At 37.7% G+C, this 18,824-nt stretch overlaps 1 long non-coding RNA gene and 1 other non-coding gene across 2 annotated transcripts; both read right to left on the reverse strand.

Annotated features, from left to right (window-relative positions):
- Window positions 1–3,185: 3,185 nt before the first annotated feature.
- LOC140927289 (uncharacterized) lies at window positions 3,186–4,227 on the reverse strand. The gene is made up of 3 exons (XR_012164557.1): window positions 4,091–4,227; window positions 3,610–3,721; window positions 3,186–3,222 (listed from the first exon to the last, which is right to left on the reverse strand). It is a non-coding gene; the product is annotated as an uncharacterized lncRNA (long non-coding RNA).
- Window positions 4,228–13,490: 9,263 nt separating this feature from the next.
- Window positions 13,491–13,563, reverse strand: Trnat-ugu (transfer RNA threonine (anticodon UGU)). The gene has a single exon. It is a non-coding gene; the product is annotated as a tRNA-Thr (tRNA).
- Between the last annotated feature and the right edge of the window lie 5,261 nt (window positions 13,564–18,824).

The following is an 18,824-nucleotide window of genomic DNA, read 5'->3' on the forward strand; positions in this document are numbered from 1 at the left end:
CCTTTATAGTCTCTTGATTTCAAATAATATGTATGTGTGGTCAACTCTTCAAAGTTTTTTAAGCACTAAGAAGCCAGGCCTACCGACTTATTTTAGCAAACTAATCTTACTAACTTCCAGTTTTTCATAACCAGTAAAGAGGGATGTACTTATAGCCATAAATGAAAGCTATACTTATTCAGTTGAAAAAATCAAGTAATTATTCTCCACCTGAATCTTCTTAGAAAGAACGGCTTTCTCTTTCTCTAAACGTTGACAAACCAAATCTTTTCTCTGAGAGCTTTTCTTCCACAATTCACACCGCTGGGCCAAAGAACGTTGCTCTTGATCAGCAACGCCTAAACTGAAATGACATTAAAAAAAAAACATTATTATTAAAAACACTATTCAGGAAGACAGAACGTGCACGACGTATGTTATACAAATACTAACAATTCTTCAGAACAACTTTTTTTTCGACCGTATACGACAGTGGGTCTTCCTCAGTCTGGATGAAAACTATTAGAAAAGAATGGTCACAAAATGTTTCCATAAAAACAACGCGATCGTCAAATGATAGTAAAATAGTGTACCACGTACATAGTGAGCCTCGAATCAACCTCGTAAAGCCTGCTAGATATATTATTATCATATCATTATTGTTTATATAATTGTTGCATTATCGTTTCCAGAGCTTCGATGCTTTTGGTCAGTTTCACGGACACTGACGAGATTGAAAGTAACGCCAAAAACTCCTGACTTCACATAATCAAGGTTAAACGGAAGCAACATACCATTAATCTGTAATTCTGAGAAGATTGAGTATTGTATCGAAGACATAACTATATTAACGGATATTTTTTATTACAAACTTGCATTGTCGAGAAATTTGAACTCAACTTCAAGATCGAAATACGTTTCTCATGCATGCAGACATGTTCCTTGTGCCTATATTCCGTTTTTTGTCGAAGAATAAAATCCTACTTCCATTCTGCCAGATTTTTAAGCTAACTGTACAAAACAGAAACTTTGAGGATTTATTCTACCTAAGAATGTCTTACTTACTCTTCGGTGGCTTTCTGGTAAGATGATTTGTAATAAGCGACCTGCAGGTTTGAAAAACTCCCGTTAGCATTTCATACTAAAGACCAAAAGAATAAAAATAAAAATAAAAATACGCTTCATTTGAGTGTAAATGTATTTTAATACTTAAAAGCACGAATTGGGGGAACTATTTTTACGTCTTTATTGGAGACGGGACCGCAGTCGCCGTGGTTATCCGGGCCATGCGAGGTTTCAGCGTTCATTTTTCAGTTATTTTAAGACCGTTAGTATTGGTCCTGGCCCGGGAACATCCCGCTCTGCAGACAAACGCTCTACCAACTGAGCTAATCCTGCAGAGGTTCCAAAATTCTTCTGCTTTGAATATGTTAATGTACGCTAAATAAAATGTAGACTTTCAAAATTGTTCTTTAACGTTCTTTCCATTTTGGAGTACCCTACGGTAATTTGTTGACAAGTACTACAAAAATAACTTCTGCAGAAAAGGCGAAAGCCAGTTCAAAGAAGAGAAGCTATATCTGTTGATTTAGGCTTGTCCTATAAAACATTTCAATTTTTGTTAAAAAAGAAGCAACATTCAAAGTGTCCAAGCTACAGACAAGATACCTCATCTTTCAGTCCATGTATGGTCTTTGAAGCGGAGCTAAAATGAAACAGTTTAAAGAAAAAAATCAGCTGCTGTATTGTGGTGCTTTTTGCTAAAGCTAAGGTGGCGAATGTGAGTAGGTGTCTATCTAAAAATGCATCTATCTACTGTAAAAGCCAATAACATAGGATGTTAATTATAATTTACTCAAGGACGTTACCCGCGTCCTTGTTAGTTATTTTCAGACCCCTGTAGAATGCAACACATTTTTAGTTTTTCCTGGAATCAGTTTCGTTTAAGTTTTCCATTTTTCCTTTAAATACTTTTATTCTAAAGTTAACTTTGACCCTTATACAATTTTGGCCTCTTTCTCACGGCCTCGTATCAATAAAAGCCTTCATTGAAGGCCCTCACTTGAAAAGGAAGGTAATTCTGAAAATTGATCCGAGAAGTTAGAAGGCAAGTATAAAAGCAAAAAAAGATAAAGCGCACTTACAGTTCTTCAACTCGTAGCCGTTCTAGCAACTTTGCATTGCAAAAAGAAAACAAAAGACACAAAATCAGGAAACACGTATATACAGAGTAAGCCAATAAATAAAAGAGTTGTCCTTTAAAACTTTTGGCATCTTTTAGCCGTGTATTCTTAACAGGTGTCCCGGGTTAAAGTTAAATATTGTTTCATGACGTGACGTGGCGTGGGGACAGCTAACGTCTCTTTTTTTCTTTTTTTTTTTTAAAGAGGGGTGGGGGGGGGGGGGGGTCCTATAGTTAACTAATATAGTTCAGTTTATATATTAACTTCCACACACCTCGTTATAAGTGGCTCGAAGTGCGGAAAACTCCTGAGATAATTCATCTCTGAATCTCTCGAGCTTGCTTCTTTGAGCTTCATTATCAGCTTCCAAATGAAGGATCCTCTCCTCTGCTTTTGAAAGGTCGCGTTCTGTCCTCTAAGAAATTAATGAACTTTAAATTAGGCTGATGCTTTGTCATAATCAATTGATGTCTTATAACTGGTAGCCGTTTGCGGGGAGGAGCGTTATGCGTGACGACACTAAAACGGCTGCGAGGGAGACGACAAATTTGTTAACGTTCTAAGGAATAGAAGAAACTCGATCATACCAAGAGAACTCGGTTTATCTTGCCGCCTTCCTTTTCCCACAATTGCTTTATGGCATCCAAGGCGTTCTTCTCCCCCTCCATTTTGTTCCACCTTGAATTTACAACAGAAAGAAAAATATCGCTGATGTCAGCATGACCGATTCTTGGACATGATTTTACATTAAAAAATTTTCCACCAGCAGTGGCGGATCCAGGGGGAGAGTCTGGGGGATCCTAACCCCCCCTCCCCCCATCAGACCTGATTTGTTTGGGACTGAAGTTCTTCATCGACAGAATAGTATATCACTGATTTTTTTAATGAAACACGCCATTACCCTATTTTGAGTACCCGCTTCTGCTCGCGAAGCAGTACTTACCGCGCCAACGGCGACCGGCCTTCACACATTGGTTTTCTTTAATCGAAATAATAGTACGGCATTAAAAAATTCTTACATGTTCTCTGCAATCTCTCTTGCTTTTGTCTGTTCCTTGATCTGCGTGGATTGAATAAGAAACATATCTGCCATTATCTTTGTACATGAAAAGTGATTAACAAACGGCAAACAAATATTTCCGAGTACTGCTTTCTGCCCGTGGCTTACTCAAGGTTTTCCCATTGGGGAGAAACTGATTCTCCATTAATTTTGGCTTCTTTTTCAAGTCTATATTCGTTACAGTAAAAGAGGAAAAAAATAGTTCAACCTGCAAACAGAGCTTCCTCATAACTCCACAGGAGCATATGAATATGGTTAAAACACCTTAGTTTATCTTAGAATTGACCTAAAACAGTAATATAATCTACTTCCCTCAGGACCCCACGCCCTGTCAGAAGACTTAGCGGGTTCTCTATTTATTGTAATTGACCTTGACTCCTATCTTACCTCATCTTGTTGTCGCTTGTCTTTGATTTCAAGATCACTGACTCTTCTTGATTGTTGTTTCAGTTTCAGGGAGAATTCCTCTCTTTCTTTCTCCAGAGTTTCTTTCATTTCTCTGTGAGAATAGCAGACCAAGTATACATTAGGCTTGATTATCTACTATCTTATTCTCACCCCGTTTGTAGCCGTAAGATCCGAGGGCTCGGGTGACGAGATTGCTACCGCTTATTTGTGAGCACGCGTTCAGCTTCATCACATACATGCTAAAGGGTGAATGTACTTTGATCGAAAATCAAATCAGACGCTCTTAAATGGCCAGAAATGGAGCCTAGAAATCAAAATTGATGAAAATAGTTGAGATATTTGTTTGATAATTACGGGGAGTTGGTGATCTTCGCCACGTTCAGGTAAAAATTGCATTAACACTTCAAGCAGTTATAAACGGGGCATTCGCTATTTGTCAGCAACAATTACTAAAACCTACTCGAGACGTTCTTGAACAGTCTTGGTGGTGCCGGTCTTTTCTTTCTGTTGCTTTTCCTCATCTTGGTGTTCTTTTGCACCTTGCTGATGTTTTGTGGCAACGTTTTGCGGTTTAGGGGCTGCTTGCTGCTGTTGAGTCGCAACTTGCTGATTTTGTGTTGCACATTGCTGCACACGCATTGCGGCAAATTGCTGTTGAGCTGCATATTGTTGTTGTTCTGCAGTCGTAGTCCAGTATGGTAGCCTGTGTGACAAAATACTATAATTTGAGCGGAAATGAACGCTGATGATAGCAATCCTTATGTGAACAATTTTGTTTTTGTCTAATCCAAATTCAAAGATTTACCATGACGGTTTATCTGACAACAACAGACCCTTGAAGCTATTTCTGCATAAAATTAAGGCTTAGGGACAGTTAGGTAAAAAATAAAAACTTACATAAATGTGGCTTGACCATGCTGCAGTTGAATTCCTTCAGCCCAACTTTGCTGAACTGCAGGATTATACTGGAAGTGTTGGTACTGAAGGGGAACCGGCTAAAAAAAATATTTCATACTTAAGAAGTTTCACAAAGACAACTTTTACAACACCCTGGGCACTGTAAGCCATGTGATTATCTACGCTTCCTTAGCTTCCTTAAAAATCTTTCACAACATGAAACTTTATCACAGTACAGAGTAACCGTTGAATGTTAATCGTTAACAAACATTGCACAATTTTACAAACCTCTATTAAGCGGACACCCTCTATTAAGCGGACATTTGGGAAGGTCCTGAAGGTCTCCCCTTAATAGAGGTTTTACTGTAATCAATTACCTGAACGCCATAGTAACGCCATGGGATTTCTCCTTGAGGGTCCCAGTGTGGATCCATTTCATCATTTTCAAAATGATTAACTGAAGAAAAACCAAAACGCCTTTAAGTGAATAATTTTTCCAATGAGAATATTTTTTTGCAAAGAAAAGAAGTGAAAGGGCGAAAAGTAAAAAACAGGACGGTGCAGAAGAGAACTCAGGATACGCACGTTACCTGGTTGATTAACGTTCGTTTCCTATATATTGGGAAACGACATTAAACAACCAGTTAGCAGTGGAGTTTTGTCGCCCGGTTGAAGCTCTATACCTATTGAAAAAACACATTTATGTATAATTATAGTTTTAACAAATATCAATTAAGTCAGAGTAGAAGAAAAAGTCATTCATTGATGATCCAATACCATGCTGGATCTAAAGGATCATTGGAAAATATTTTAGGTAATATTGTAACTGATAAAAACTATCCACAGAAAAGGATTAAAGGGTAGTCGACATATTAGTAAATGAGTAAAATCATAATTGCTAGCAAGACCTACAAAAAAGGATTATGAACGAGTTTATCGACTACAGAATCACGGTATAATTCGAGGACAACCGATAAAATAAAGTAACTACTCATACCTTCATTAATAGAACCCATTGTACCCGTTTTGTGTAAACTTGTATCCTCAAAAATCGCAAATTACAACTCTGAATATAAACACAACTCAGTCGCACAAAAAAATCTCTGACAATTAAAGTTACTACACTCACTAATTACTCGACGTCATAAAGGCTTTGAATTGCCATATATAGCATATTCCAAAAATGCGCGCGCACTCTCAATCGTCTTCTCTTCATTGTTAAGGTAAAGGTTTATGAATGTCGCCAAGCTTTACAACCAATTTAAGAAATGGAAAAGATTATTTCAGCCTAGTTTAACTGCATTTCACAGAGTTTGGTGAATACAGGTAGGAGTACAGATGCGCGCGTATGATACAGTAAAATTTTCAAATGTTGACAAATTTGTTTTCAGTGACTCTCATATGGGTAGCTAAATAGAAAAATAAATAGGTAGCAAGGGTTGGAGTGGTAATATAAGTTAGAGCACAAAAATTAGTTGGAGGAAGGACACCATTCCAGTGAACTTTTGGTTACCGATTGAGGTAAGTTTGTTTTTGCAACGCAAGGCTTTTTCATTCTTTTTTTTTCTGCGCGCAAATGCAGATTCTGATATCGTATTTTTACGCTGAGAAGAGGTTTAGGGTATCGCAGGTTTAAGGTATCCGGGCTTCGAAGAACTGAGGCCTGGCCTTGTTTTTGCATTTTCCTTCCCTTAGTAAAACAAAAGTAAAATATCTCTTTCTCCCATTTGTCCTCCTTCCCTGGGAACACTGGGAAGGCGAAATTGAACGTAAACAAGTAAAATAATGGCCTTATGCAGTAATGTGATGTTATTTTCAATAATTTTTGTCTTTACTAGCGTCCGATTCTCGTGCTTCATTTGATGTAAATCATATTGACATCAAAAGTTGATACAGAAAAGTTTTTCACATCTTGGTGGTTGCTACTTTGCAAGCGCAACCGAAAAGTAGATGATAGTGAATTTTCTTTAATAGTGTTATATGAGCTTAGGAGAAAGGGCCAAGTGATTGTATTGTCATGTTTTGTTGCTAGGGAACTGTAGGACATAAATGTACCGTACAGGCCACAGGAATTGAGTGTTTCTTGCATGCAAATAAGCAATATTACAAGCATATTACATGAGAAATACACATGCGAAAAATGCTTGTATAAAAAAACCAGAAGAGATAAAGGTATTGAGTAGGCGCTTTCCATTTCTTAGAACTGGCCGGCCAGACCCGTTGCCGCACAAGTCAGTAGGGAACTTAAGATGGAGACAATTCGGGGCGACGGCAACTTCAACCGGACGTGACGTCATGATTTCTGCACTATTGCGCATGCTCTTGCTCACCACATTGCTGTCGTGCTTTCACCGGCGAAAATTGTCTGATTGGTCGACGCGCGACCACGTGACATTACCAAATTCAAAATGGCGGCAATACATCCATCGTTTGTTTATTCCAGTGGAAAGAAGTGAAATTGCGGCTTAATATGAGTTGCAAATGCATATACGGATATTTTTAGAATAGCCTAGACTTTTTATTATCCTTTTTCACCTATTCCTATGGGATTCGTTCCCTGCGATGCTCGCGTTTTGGCCGGTTTACCGGATTCAACTTTGCACTCTTCACGATCACGAAGGACAACAATATTTTTGATGAAAGCCGGGTCACTAGAAAGAACGGCCTTTGTTCACAGCTCTATGCAGCGGAAAAATAAGACACTATGGGTCGTTTGAAATTGCTTAGACACCTGGAAGTTATTTTATTACTTTTTTTACCGAAAAGATAAAGCAAAATTATGTCTTCTCCAGCAAGACTTTCTAATTTATAAAAAAAGCTTGAACATGAGCTAAATGAACTGTACTGTCTGCATTTATGTTCTTTTCATTGCAATTTTAATATGAAAACTTTAAAGCCGTCTATGACCAAGCAGGTTTTTTTTTTCTTTTTTCTTTTCAATGGTTACTGTGCTTGATCTGAATAAGATAATGAAATTTTTAAAATTAGGGCAATACTATATATAAAAGAAGAGAACTTTGATTGCAAATATGTTAGTTGGAAAAAATACTGATTATACTACATGATCTTTTTACTATATAGGTTAGAAAAGTGATGAGTAGTCAAAAGTGCTACAAAGGAGTAAAAACCCAGATCTTTCTATTAATAAATTTTATTGACACTGTCAGGGACATATACTTTGCTTGAATACACATTTGTTCTTCAAAAATCTTGTTTGTGAAGCTGCACTTTGTTTGATTCAGGATCAATCAATCTTTTCTGAAGAGAAATGAACAATAAAGTATGTTAGCATGTCACTACTTCAACACTGCCTTAGCCAACAACTAAGAAGAAACTCAACTTCATATAAAAAAAAAACAAAGTGGAAAATACTTCACTTTAAACCAACAACCGCTTCAAATATATATCACATTAAATTCATGCAAAATGTAGACCTGATGAGAAGTTTATAGGAAAAGAAACAAATGATAATTACCATGAAACTATAATGTTTGAATGAGATCTGTATTTGAGAGTTCTCTCATAATTCTGACAGAAGATCAAAATAGGAAACTGCATATCCTACACAACTGCATTCATCAACATGATCCAACTAAAATTTCATGAAGACTAAAAGTTTACTCCAAACTTTAAACTCCTGTAAGGTTTTCCCCAGGTTTGAATCACATTGAATGCATATTTAAACAGTAATTAGATCTGTGAAACATTAGAACGGTGCAATGTCGTGGAAGGTCTGGGACATTACTGAGACTCTAACAAAATCCTTTGGTGCGAGTTCCAAAGCCGCCTACTATTATTTTATTATGAGCCTGCTACTTAAAAACTTTTTGACAGCTCTGATATTGCACAGTAAATAAACACTGTTGGATATACACATGCAAGTGGTCCATGACCATCATGCTACCTATCCCTTAATCAAAAAACCTACAAATCGCCTTTTGCTGACTTTTTCACCTGATTTTGCATTAAATAGCCAGATTTGGTTGTTTTATGCTGAAAAGTGGATTTTTCTCATAAAGCTTGGTACTTTGCTTACAGCTACAGTGTACATTGTAGAGCAGTCCCCTTTTGCTACGGCCCAAAGACTGGACACAGTGAACTCAAATTCTGTATTAGCCAATGGAATAATTCTAAGATGCATTTATGCTGTAGTAGCTAATAACATAAGATGTAAGAACCTGTTTTCCTGTTTCTTTATGATTCGTTTTACAAGGGATTTGAATCAGAGATCGTTAACATTGCCAGTGTCAAATGCTTGCTTGTCAGGCGAGTCGGATGCGACAGTTACACCTCAAGATAATTATCTTATAAGCTAATACAGTGTTACTACATGTACATCTAAATTATTATTTCTTAGCTAATACACTGTTTGGGTTCTCTGTGGACAAAGAAAACTGTCTGTAATAATGAGCTGTCCATAAAGTGGTGCTTATAATTTCATTTACCAGCAGTTCTTTTTATCTTAATATTCCAGATGGTATAAAAATTTAATTACGAACAACTTACTATTTGAAACTGGCTACAGTGTTGATGGGATGCTACAGTGTACAATAATACTTTGAAGGGTCTGACTGCACTCTTATCGATCATAGTCATTGTCTCCTGTGAGCCAATTCATGGATGAATTTGATACATGTACAAAAGAAAATCCAACACTCAACAATCAGAAAGATGTAATACTATGTGACCTCACGATGGAACTTAAAGAAAGGAAATGTATATTATTTTTAAGTTACATGTATTTTCTTACCCTTTTTTTAAGTTATGTAAATTGGTCTTTTGTTGAAGAAAATGAAACAATGTCAAAAATTAATGTTTTGCTGTGCATGCATCAATCATGCAACCATGAATTTGACAAAGGTTTGGAATTGAAAACTGGACAAGTTTGTACTTGATGTACCAAATTTCTCACTGGCTGAAACTAACAAGCATGATGTGCCAATTTTTGGCTCTAGCTGACATCGTAAATAAGAAAACCCATATTTTGGAAAGCATTTTTTGGCAAAACAAGAACTGATTGTGCATATACATATTATAAAACTTAAAAGTACTCAATCACAATTAATAAATACACAGTACAGGTAAACCCCCAATGCTAGCAATCTTCTGTGACCCAAAGAGGGCAAGTATGCTGGTGTAAAAAAAAAATAACTCCAAGGATTGCTCTACAGAGATATAACCATCCCTTTTCAGGGCTGTCATTACGTTTTGAAACAGCCATAGCAAATGAAGATTCACCCAATACAGGTCCCAAAAATTTAAATTACCACCTTCAGCTTTCCACTTTGATCACCTGTAACATCAAGTGAGCTCAGCTGTAACAGGTGTTATGGGTTATGGCCCCTAATGACAGCTCTGCCTTTTTATTTTAGACAATTCTCAGTTTATGAAAAGCCAAAACATTTTTATTCAATCATTACATGTAGATCTCATTACACTTTTATCCTTCTTTGGAACATTACCTGCTATTTTTCAAGATTATTTCACAAAAAAAAGACTTTACATAATTATCACAAATATAACTATCAGCATCTAATGTAAAATTTTATTCTAATATTGTAGTCAATTTTTTATTGCAGTTAATTTATAATTTTCTGTTCTTTTTGTGTATGGCAATGTATGCTAAAAATAAAAGAAAAAATAATATTTATGCTGAGATACAAAATTAACTGTGCACAACATACACGTATACATAGATTAACAGCCAAAGAATTCTCAGTGAAATACAGAGGAGCAAATTATTATGGAACAATCCACCTGAAAACATTAATGCCATGGCTGATTAAAAAAGATGTCTAAGTACAAGTACAGAATAACTTCCAGCAAACGTTCAGGAAATAGTTTAAATTGTAATATAAGGTGCTAAACATGATAGGGCCATTTTTGTTCTCAGTTAAAAAAACAACTTTGTGCACGCATAATGCATGTACGGTCTCTAGGGAAAATACTATTTTTTTCACTTTCGATCGATCAAAATCGTGTCCCATTTGACACACATTCTAAAGAGAAAACGCGCTGATTTAGATTTAGCGGTCTTCCTATTAATTATAATGATTATTATTCTGTTGCTCAAACGGCCCTCCACCAGCTGTACCTTTCAATTTTCTCTTGTGTTGGACTGTGGGGCGAGAAACTTTAACCTGAGCATATAATGCCAGCGAAGCTTAATAAATACAAATTCGAATGTTTGAGGATACACTGAACTAGACCTCCAGAGGGTCCCTGAACTTCAAAGATGCAAGTCGATATTTGGTACGAAAACGGTCCACACGTTTAACACAACTGCCGCTTCCGTGCACAGCGGTACAAGCTAATTTATATACATAACAAAGCCCAATAATTTTTCTTTCACTTCTTTACAATTTCCTGTTGTACCGATGTGCACGAAACTAACAGTAAGCATAGAAAGTCAAAATTACCCACCTTTTTAGCATGCCTTTCGCACCCATGCCGGCGATTGCAAAGCCAATATCTCCGACAAATACCCACCACTGGGTTTGTCCGCCGTTTCCAAGGCGCTACATTTTCTAGAGAAAACATTCCACTCAAAACTTTGACCAAAATGTTTTTTGATCTCTTACTATGGCAAGAAAACCACAACGCTATCACTGTCAAAAAGACAGCCATTATTTTTTTCATCTCAACCGGCATTTTTGCCTCAGAGCCAATGACATTGCGCGAAATAGATCACGTGCGATTTTTAGTAGAGCATGCGCAGACATTTTTCGCCGGTGAACTGTCGTGCTCCCGTCGGCGACGTGAAACTGGTCTGTTTGGCGTTGTGGCGAGAACGTGAGTATTTAATGCACCTATCAATGTAAACCCCGTGGGGGGGGGGGGGGGGGGGGAGTGCGGGCAAGGGGTGGGGATTTGACAAATTTTAAAATTTTTCGATCAAATTCCCCAGGGTGGGAAACGAAAGGTCAATCAAAAGTGTCAAAAAAGCCCCCACCCCAGGGGAAAAAAATCTAAACAAACAATGCTGTAATACTACATAAAACGAATAAAAGAACATTTCAAAGACGTTGTTACTACTTTTATTTACGGTTAACGGAAGCTCCACTAAATTACTCGTTGTAATTAAGTATTTTCTCTCTCCACTAGCATCTCTTATCTTGAACAACAAAATCACTCCAGGAAGACTGACCGTGCTATATAATATTAATAAAACTTAAAATGCTTTATAACATCTGCTCAACATGTCGGAACAGGTCGGATCAGTGACCCATAAAAAATCCTCTGACTTTAATGGTGGAATTCGATTTCAATCGAGTTTTACAATCAGATGGGAACTTGAAGATAAAAACTTTCTCAAAATAGACATTATCTGTTTAGATGACAGTTTAAAGTATCGGATTATGGCGATTAAAACAAATGAAAACTTCATACCTTTCTCCAACAGCGTGACTTTCAGGAAGCCTCGATGGACGGACTTGGTAAACTGCTTCTGAATTGATACCAGGCTTCTGTCGGTCAAAGTTAAATGTCCCGACCCCGGGGTCGCTTCGCACGATCAAAAGCCCGATAGCGGGGATAGTCCCAGGCATCAAATCCCCTCCCCTTGCCCGCACTCCCCCCCCCCCCCCCACGGGATTTACATTGATAGGTGCATAACTCCCATTTCAATCAGGTTTGTTGCATTTAGCAACCAGAATTTTGCAGATTATCGTCCTTAAATTGTCCTTGTTTTCTTTGAGTCACATTTCTAGCTCGATTTCCAAGCTCTGTTATCTAAACTTACATCTTTATAATGTTTCTATGTTTCATGTCACAGAGTCAAGATCCAATCTGATCCAATATGGCAAACAGCAAACCGTAAGTGAGCTTTGCATGGACAATCTTGACCTACGAGCCAAATGAAAGTATCCGGACAAAACATATGAACTCCGATATTTTAATTGTGTGTTTTTAGCTCACTTTTTTCGTTAGAGTATCGTATAAATGAAACGTGTGTATTGAAAATTGTTTAGAATAGTTGGTAATACCACGTACTAACGTGGGAATACTGAAATAAAGTTGTTGTTGTTGCATGCAAGCAATTAAGCATTAATTCTCTTAGTTCTTTATGTGAAGCCATATTTTCCTCTTCGGTAGTCTTCCAAGGCGCCGTCCTCCTGAGTTCACTGCGATCTTAATGTTCGAATTTTGGAGGAAAGCGACGGTTACCTCTGTTCCAGGATTGCTCTGCCAGTCCGGTCGCCGTCGCCCCGAAAACGTCTCTATCTTAAGTTCCCTAGTTAGCCAATGAAATCGGCTTTTTCCAAAGGGTTTTTAAGCATACTGTTTAGGATTCGACTTATCTGGCGAGATAGTTTTGATTAAAAGTGAAATTCTCATTACGACAACAGTAGTCTCTCGGGCTTGTTGGTGGCCTGGAGGGGGTTAGGTTAGGACATGTTTGGGTGGGGATGTGTCCCTGAGACCTTTAGCCTATACCATAGCTAGTTCAGCTGAATTTCTCTACCCTATACAAGACTAACTTGCTCCACAAATCCCCCCAATCGTAGAGTAGCTTTTAAGCTAAGTTGCTTGATTCTTTTGCATTTTTAATTAGCAATTCCCCGTTTTCCTAGTCTAGACTAAAATTGACAACCAATTGATCACTTACAGTTTCCTGGAAAATGATACCCTAAACGTCCAGATTTATATACCCTATCCCATAGTAAACTGTTTGAAAGCCACACCCTTCATAGTAGTCTGCTACACAGCTGTTTTTAGTGTCGTCACTCAACGTTCCTCCCCACTTCATAGCGGCACATATATATATCAGTGAACCACCCTCCGCCCTCCCCCCCACCCCGGGCTTGGTGGCCGATTTGCATTAAAAGACCAGACACACCAAATTTCAGAACTCCGAAAATACTACTGAAGCGTAGTTTTAATTCCACCTGGTAAGAACAAAATAATTATGAAGTAAAAAGGTACCATGTACTGAAAAATGAAAAGAAAAGAAGAATTGCTTAAGCCCCCGGAGAGATTTGAACTCTCGACCCCTGGTTTACAAGACCAGTGCTCTAACCCCTGAGCTACGGAGGCTTACTTGTTTTGCTCGCCACTTTTTTTAAAAAAGTGATTACTTTATTCAGGACTATTCCAGTTGATCCACTTTCATACCATGTTTATTGCCGGGGGGGGGGGGGGGGGGGAAGGAGGGGGTACTGCCATATATAATGAGAAAGAAAGAATTAAGACGGTTAAGTTAAAAATGGAAACGGGCTAGGTTGATAAATAACAAAGTCCTGTTTTGCATGTTGCTAAATCGAGGTAAATATTCCTATTAAAAGCCACTACTCACTGAGATTGAAAAGAATAATTGTTTTAGTAAATGAACACGAAGTGGTCTCAACAAAATCGGAAAGGAAACCAATAAAAAGTACGATTTGATTGACGGATCAAAAAAATTCGAAAGGTACTCCTTACAGAATTTTCAAATATGGCCATGATGGCAATTCACAAGTTTATCACTTCGCCGAAACAACAGCGTAATGGATCAAAATGAAACTGTTAAAACTTTGAATTGTTTCCTTAATACCCGATAAGAAAAGTAGAGCTTTGTTATTCTCTGTTATTTTGCAAATAGAAGTTTATAGCCATAAAGGTTTGTTGGTCGTACTTCGCATGAAGTGCTGACATGGCGCCTTGATTACTCGAGCCGTACCGAATGGCGTCCTTTTCCTGTAGCATTCTTTTTCCTGTTTACTGAAAAGGGAGAATATCTACGAACATTTGCTGTCATATTTTATTGTCATTAATAAACTTCGATTTTTGAACAGCTGTGAACAGTCCATCGTGCAAAAGATTCAGCTACAGTAACTGGAAAAACGCCGCTTTAAATCCTTCGAAGTCTTTTCATGCATTAAAAAAGTCAACCCTAAGATTTTGTTAAAAAGATCGTTTTCCAAAAAAAGGGGGGGGGGGGGGGGGCGGGGGGGAACCGAGCTCACTCTTCATCCGCTTGCTAGGGGATGAATATCGTTGAAAAGTCTAAGATAGGAAACCAATCAGATTACTTAAATCCCCGGAATCACTTAGAGCGTATGCTGAAGGTTCTTGTGAGTGATTGACAAAAAATATACACTTTGTAGGTTCTCTGTTCCTTTTACATCCTTTGTAACGATAGTAATCGATAGTGAATAAAACTTTTTTTATTATTCGAATAAGCGCCCACCTCAAATAAGCGCCCATGCTAAAGGCAGAAAAAGTTAATAAGCGCCCAGCCTCGAATAAGCGCCCACCCCACCCCACTCCCTCCAAAAAAAACTCCAATAAGAGCCTGATAAGAGATAATAAGAGACCCTCCCGAAGACGGAGTTTTCTTCAGAGTATTTTACAGAAACCTTGCTTTGCTACCTTTTCGCTTTTTGTTAGTACCATTTACTGTTTTGTTGTAAAATATACTACTACACTTGCCGAGAATGGTGAGAATTTAATAAGCGCCCAGCCTCGAATAAACGCCCACCTCGAATAAGCGCCCAATCTAAAGGTCCAAAAATTTAATAAGCGCCCAGGGCGGTTAATCAAATAAATACGGCAACTATAAAAATCACATCAAACAGAAGTTGCCATTCTAAAAAAAGACAGGCAATTGTATTTCTTAAAAGATCAATACCAAACATTCCATGGTATTCATGCCAGCGCAAATGAGAAGGGAGAGAATTAAACCAAACAAACAAACACGTGCTATGAGTGTTTTGAACAGCTTCAAAAATTTCAGTAGGTATACGCAATTACACCTTTTATGCAGATATAGTTCTACAAATACATTGTGCAACTGAATATAAGCGTCTACCTTCCCTCGCCTGAGTACGGCTATCCAACTGAAAGAATTATGGCCCTTTAAATGAGCAAATTTCACCTCCAAGGCTCGTTTCTAAGCAAAATTCTTCGTATTTGCACTCTTTGTGCGTAGGCATTCTTCTGTATCTACTGCCTTGGGAGTTCATTTATATAAAACGTCGCAGCTTTACATTTTGAAAACGAGACTTGTTGCTGAAATTAACTCGTCTGACGTAAGCATGTATAAAGGCTATTTTGCTCGAAGAGAGTTTTGCTTTAAATCTCACTGCAACGTAACATGATTTGTATTGATGATTTTTACGGCGAATTGCAAACTGGTAAGAATTGTTTGTGACTCTTTCAGCCAATTAACTGGTTAGGAGCAAAACTTGGGCCTGCTCAACTCATTTACATACAGAGAAAACAATTATAACTATTGTCTGGTGAGTATGTAGATAAGGTGATCTGAGTTCGAGAACTAATTTTTTGGCTCGGTAACAGTCGTGTCTTGAGATGAATTGGTTTGGTGTTTTCTTTTATAAACAATGATCATCGGGTTAGGTTTGAAACCGGCCACACTTATAGTTACGTGACGCAACGAATCCCAACAACATTGGCCCAACAATGTTGGGAGTTGTTTCGTCTGTTTGGACGCAAGTAGCTTAAGTTTAAGCTAATATTCAAATGAAATTGCATTGCTGTTTTGCACGTGACGTCACAGCGGCCATGTTGGTGATCACGAACAAAATTGTTTATCTCCTCTGGGAACTAAAAGCCATTTTCATGTAAATTATTCAAAATATTGTTTTTTGTATTGACCACTTGGCCGCCTTGTCATGTGGCTGTAAAGCAAGCGAATTAGATCTCTAGCATTGCATTATCCAATGATTCAGTTTTTAAAAAAAATGAAATGTTTCTTACCAAAGTCATTTAATTGTTTGCTTTGAACGTTTTTGAACGACTTATCATGACTTTTAAAAATAATATAAATTTATTAATATTAAGTTCTGCTCGTTTTTGCCAAACCCATCTACTACGGAAATAAGAGTCAAAATAAAATAGTAAGATATGTGCCTGAATTGATTTGTACAGCTCGAGGCAATTAGTCCACTTGAGAGTAAAATATTGATCATTTCAATTAATAAGGCAACTCAGTTTAAAATGCAGCTGCTAATAACGTGGACTTCGCAAAGCCATTACACATTGACAGCTTGAGACATGTAGAAACGTTACGTCGATTAATAGTCCATTATTGCCACCTAGCTGCAAGAGTAAGATGTTAATTGTCTGCCAAATTGATAACACTTTTTGTTTTTGTTTTAGTTGTTTGTTTGTTGTCGTTGTTGGCTTTTCGGCAAACACTAACTAGAACGTGTTATTTATATAGTTAAAGTTTTATACATTCGGTGACAGGCCAAAATTTTGTCGGCCATCTCACCGTTCAGTTAGTTTCTCTGGGCTGCCACCTACGTTGAATTTATGTTTCAACTTTCTTGGTTTGTTTTCCCTTTTATGACCTTTTGTTTTCGTTCTTTAATGCAATGTTTGTTTGATTATTTTTTTTTTTTGGTGTTATTTTTGCACGACATATAAACCGTGTCCACACGTATCGGACTATTTTTAAATCGTCTATTTTTGAATAAACTATTTTTAAATAATTAAAAATTAGAATTCCGCTTAAACGTTTTCGCCCATCCACGCTGAATAGAAGCAAATAAAACAAATAATAAACGCTTTCAAGAATATCCTTTTACGTGTGGACGGGGCCATAAACTAAAATGAGAAAATCAGGAGAAAATAGTTTTCCATGCACATCACGTTTCACACTTGACTTGGAAGCTTCTCGGACCGCTAGGCATGTTTTGACGTTTTGTATTGTTTCACGTTTTGATTGATGATTATGCAATACGTAGCCAAAGACTGAAGATGTTGGTCTTTTTTCTTCTACAGACAAATTAATATTAAAGTGAGTGGAGCAGTCGGAACCGTTGCTGTTGCTTTACTTTTTTAAGTATACTTTTTAAGTACAGTGGAACCTCGATATAACGAAGGGCCAAAGGCACTGGCAAAATTTGTTCGTGATAACGAGGTTCCGTTATATGGACATTATTTTTCATACACTTTACTATTACTGGGGTAAAGAAAATCATTCTTATACCGAGGATCTCGTTATACAGAGGTTCGTTAGGGACCGGTCATTATTTATCACCTGGGGGGGGTCGGAGGATTTTGGGGGGGATCACTTGATTTTTAGGAGAACAGAGGGGGGGATCAGTCGTAACTGAGAGCCCAAAAGGGGGATCACTGACCATTTTGGAAGGATTCAGAGGGGGGACCACTCAAATTTGCTTGAACAATGCCAGTTTGAAAGCATACAACATAAATGTGCCCATTCTGCTGGGAGATGATAGCATTTGCAATCTCAATTTGTTCTAACACAACTTTATTTAAAAAACGGAAGTCTGTCACACTGGCGAATGTGTGCATTTCAATTTATATCGAGAAAGCTTTGTTTTAACGCTTTTATATTTTTCCTTTTATAACGTGCTCATGACTTAGCTAATATTCATCTTTAAACATGACAGGTGAATTCTAAATTGTGAACTATATAAACTTCTGATAACTGAAACATTGTAAAAAGCGTGTTTGTTTAAACATAAACCATTTATCGCCTCTCCAGGAATGGGCGTCCTGTGTCAGCTCTATACTAAATTCGATTCAACTGCTTCATCTGCCTCATCTTGAGCCTCATCATCCCATTCAACAACTTCATTTGCCTCTTGAGCCTCGTCATCCGATTCAACAGCAACATTTAGTCCCCTTCGGCAGGTTGACCCTGGACTTTGTGCCCTTAAAATGGCCGCTACTTGCTCTAGATTTTCTGCTTGAGTCGCTTGTCCTTGGTTTTTCGGACCTTCCTCTTATTTTCCTTCTTTCTTCTTGACATTGTTGATTTTTTCGCGCACAAAGGAAACTTCTTTGACAGGTTAATATGCGCTGTTGTCAACTTGTTGGATGCGGACTGAAGTTCCTCGTGCAGTGTAGTGATTCGCCTATGTGCTTCTTCTAAATAGGCCAACTCATCGCCTGCAAATGACTCTAGAGTGTGGTCCTCTGAAAATTGTCGCTAAATATGACCTGCTGATAGGGACTTGGCGGACTGCTATTTGGCACTCTAAAAAAAGTAACTTTGCAGTTTCAAGCACTGATTGCAGTTTCAAGCACTTTACAGTTTTAAGCAAGATTGCTTGTATGTCAACTGAATTCAGATGTCTGGATTCAGACTAGAAAAAGACACGGATCAAGAGACACTTTTAAAAAAAGACTGCGCGATAACGGCTTTATTATGCTGTAAGTACATCATAGTTAGAAATACTACCTGTATATGAACGTTTAAAACACTAAATATACACGTCGAAACGTGAATATGGGTACAAAGACATGGGGGGGGGGGGGATCACGAAAGTTATATATAGTTATGAGGGGGGATCACTTCAATAAAATAACATTTAAAGGGGGGA

This window comes from Porites lutea, chromosome 2, assembly GCF_958299795.1.
Source record: "Porites lutea chromosome 2, jaPorLute2.1, whole genome shotgun sequence".
NCBI classification, from domain to species: domain Eukaryota; kingdom Metazoa; phylum Cnidaria; class Anthozoa; order Scleractinia; family Poritidae; genus Porites; species Porites lutea.